Consider the following 4,354-nt stretch of genomic DNA (forward strand, 5'->3'; position numbering starts at 1 on the left):
GCCTTCATCCTGCTTGGTTTGAAAGCTACAAATGGCTCAAATATTTCATAAAGAGTGATGCTGGTTTTTGCTATCGATGCCATTTGTTTGTTTCTTTTGGCTGCAGTTGAAGTAGGTCTGTTTAGATGGTCGGGGTGACAGGTTTCAAAGATTGGAAACATGCAACTGTAAAGAAAGAACGTTCGACTGTTCATGATACTTGCACATCACATCAACAGGCATGGGATATATACTCTGCTACTGTGAAGACTGGAGTAACTGATCAGCTTCGTAGTGCTAGGGCTGAGCTAGTTATTTAGCAAGAATCGGCATTATATTAAATCAATTGTTGAAGTGCTGCTACACAAGATACTGCTCTTAGAGGGCATAGAGAGCAGGTTGAATTAGTTGAAGTTCCAGCATTTCTTGCTAAGCATGATAGTGTAGTTGAGCACCATCTTCACAAAGGTCCAAGGAATGCAACATGCACATCTCCTGATATCCAATACTTTGCTAAATATAATGGGAAATATAATGCATTCGAAGATTTTATCTGCAATTCTAGACGCTATTATTCCATTTTCGCAGGGATCTTTGAAAGAAAGAGCAATTGTCAATAGTTGTTTTCTTTTTTGCATTCACTCTGAATCTACTGCTGCTAGCTTGTCTTCATATATTCAGTCTGCATTAAAAGTAAGTGAATTGGATACTATGGGGTTAGTGTCTCAGGGATACGAAAGAGATTCAGTGTTGGCGGGTAAAAAGCTGGTGTACAGCAGTGTATCAAAGAGGTAGCTCCTCAAGCTATTTATGTGCATTGTCATGCTCATTCCTTCCATCTAGTATTAGTAGATTGTGCAAAAGTGTACATGATGCCAGTGAGTTCTTCCAGCTTTTGCAATTGCTATACTATATCCCAGTTGAGTTTGGGACAAGAAAAACTGGAATAACTTTTTATAGGAAAGTGAGATAAGGATAAAACTTTCACAGCTTGTTAGTCGCCAGAGTTCATCAAAATCTGCAAAATCTTGGGTCTCTCAACTCTTGGGAACCCTGAGAACCGGGTTCTCCCTATAAACCCAATGGCATACCAAAATGATGTTTTATGACAATTTATCTACATCATAGTTTACAAAAGAACATGTGGTTGAGTGCCCAAACTGATAATTCTTGTTTTAAAAAGCTAACAGAGCAAGATCTTCTGATAATGATGGCCAATATGAAGGCTAGTTGACTCCAGTAGCTGTTGTACTGCTTATCAGGAAGAGCAAGACTGTTTTAAGAGTGAAACAACACAGCCACCATGCTTCTATGAATATCATTAAAATACGTCATTTTGTGATGTAGCTACATTTTTCAAATTCCATGAAGCTGATTCCACTTCCATCCCATACTGTACTGGGATGTAATATATATGTTTTCATCTCCACCTCTAAAGCCCATGAAATACGTAACTAAGCAGTCAGAATTGCATGCTGATCAACAAGTTTAGGAGATGCAACACTTACCTGATGGACTTATCTATATGCTGCTGTTGAAAACGTCTGTTGTAGGTGGTGATGACAAGGCTTAGGCTGTAGAAGCTAAGAAATACTTTTCTAGATTTGATCACTTAAAGCACAAGCTTGCAAACAAGTCAAATTTTTAGTGCAATAATGACATTGAACATATGCATACTTTTAGTTCATTAAGCACTAGCAGTGTCTAGATAATAAAGAACTATAATGGCATGCACCAAGAATTATTTATAGTAACTTTAATGTTAATTGGTAGGTTTTATTCTACTTCACTGTTCAATTCTGTTGACTAATGTTTCATTTCTGAGGCATAAATGAAATGTATTATCAATTGTGTGCTTTATTACTACAATTATTATTGTTATTTATTGTTAATTATTATGTTTCATATCTTTCATAAATTAGCTTGCAACAATAAGGCCATGCCTGATTATTTATGATCATGCCTGATCATCAAAGACATCTACTCAAGATCTTGCCATGATCATGTAAGGTCACATGTAAGATCTTTGCAGAAACTGAAGCCATGATCATGTATGATCATATGTCTCATCTTACTTTTGATTTATTTGCTGGGTAGGTAATCAAAGCTGCAACAATTATGTCCCTTTTTTCTACACGTTTGTGTATGATTGCACTTTAACAATCACAATACCAAATCTTTTAAATCATCATTTATTATTAATTTATTAATGAATTAATGTATTTATTAATGAAACCACTTATACTTTCTAGTGTCTTATTATCTAGTACATCATTTATTAACCAAGTACTATGCCTATAAGGTGAGCCACTTTGTTTTAAATTTAAGTCTCTAAAAGTGGTTTTTTATTCCACCTATAGGCTTACAATGCCATTTAATATATGATTAATAAAAGTTTGAAAGCAATGAGGAAAATGATGCGCTATTATCACTGGGTAGTAACTATGATCTGAGACAGACAGCTCTTTTACTTCATTATCACTAAGGTTCTTTCTACACATTTTGCAAGTATGCAAATTAAATCAAAGCAATTCATATCATCTGCACTTAAAGTAATAAAGAAAGTAGGTGGAGCCAGTGTTGTAAACAAGGCAAACAATTCAGGCTTTGCTTTATTCCAGTATGCTGAGGAACAACATTTGAAAGATATGAGTTGTCACTTAAATCTCCACTTAATAATTCACCAGTAGTGATGTGCCCTGTGCTACCCAATGATGATGATGACCTGATTTGCATTGCAATTGATACAGAATCACATAATCTCATCTTTTTAAGTAAATTTGCCGACCGTAGTAAATATGGATTTGTTATTTTAGCAACAATTATCAATATTAAGTAAAAATGATTGAATATAATCAGTAAATGCTATTGGTGGGTCTCTTGCTATATGAAGACTATTGATTCCATTTCAAAATAGACATAAAAATGTCACTTCTTCTGTCTAATATCTTTGTATGAATTTATTGGCAGGCCACTTACTTGAGGAAGCTGATGTATTTCATTATTATACGATCCATTTCTAATGAAGTCAATGGCTGATAGTGTATGATCCGTTCTGACTACCAAGCAATCAGATTGGGGATGCTCGATGTTATAACTTTGCTCAGGCTCATTATTAATAAAGCATTATTTTGTTCTAGCTACTTAGTGCATCAAAAACCAATGGCTTATAAATAGGTTTCTAGCACTAGTAGATATGCTTCATTGTGAAGTGTTAGCACCAGCACTGTTTGCACTGCTACTAGTTCTAGCATTCTGAGGCCCACTACTAGTACTGACTGTTTGATCACCAGATGGAACAGAGAGTGTAGTGCTTGTACTCTCCGGGTCACTTAACTAAGACAACTTCATTCTTATTTAGTGGCTCAGGCAAAGAATTGAATTCATCAGACACATTTGCAGGAAAATTGATGGTTCGGCCAGCCAATATTTTTTGACCCAAAGCTAACACTATTCACAAAGGCTTGCACTCTTGAAATTAGTCCTTTTCATTACGTTTGAACAAAATCATTTTGGTGAAATTTCAGCAACATGCATATTATTCATTGTAGCAATTGGAGGAACTTTTTCATTCTTCATAAAAGCCATGCATCTACTACGAAGATGAACATTACAATCTACTTTTTCACCAGGCAAAAAGGCTGATAATGGGGTATCATAAATACATACATGATTTGTAATGCATCTTGTAATTTAGTTTTATGAACCATTGATACACATTTTGGGTAGCACAGCCGCTCATGTGTACAGCATTTGCTGGTTGGAGATAGCTGTATCTCTTTCTGAAACTTTTCAAGATCGTTCCGATAGATATGTTGCTGATGTATCCTTTCTGGTGAAGGAACTGAGGTAGTAAATGAACCAATATCTCTCTGCCATGCTCCCTCATTCTTTGATTTTATTGAGCTGTTTGCTGTTCAGATTATGAGGCTCTTTTGTGTTTTTTCACAAAGATTAAAGGGATCTTCCTCTTTTTGAGCTTCTGACTCATTGGCACATCTTTGCTGTAATCTTTCACTTAGGTAAGTAAGACAGCTTTTTTGAGCCTTTGATTTATTAATAAATTTTTTCTGATTTCTCTGTCTTTGATCAATTAGACATGGTTCTCTGTGATCTGCTGCTTCATTATGTACAGATCTAGTCCTCTGTGCATATATTCTCGCATCTTTCTTGGTTTATTTTCTTCAAATCTGCTAATTCATTATGTATAGATCCAGTCCTCTATGCATACTCCTGCATTTTTTTCAATCTTTTGGTCTTATCTTCTTGAAATTCATTATATCAATGTTCCCTTTGCTTCTCTTTTATATAATCAACGCGTCTCATTTTATCATTACTAACGTCTTATAGTGGTACACGACGTTTCATTGGTGGG

This window comes from Amphimedon queenslandica, unplaced genomic scaffold (genome assembly GCF_000090795.2).
Source record: "Amphimedon queenslandica unplaced genomic scaffold, v1.1 AMPQUscaffold_13242, whole genome shotgun sequence".
NCBI lineage: Eukaryota > Metazoa > Porifera > Demospongiae > Haplosclerida > Niphatidae > Amphimedon > Amphimedon queenslandica.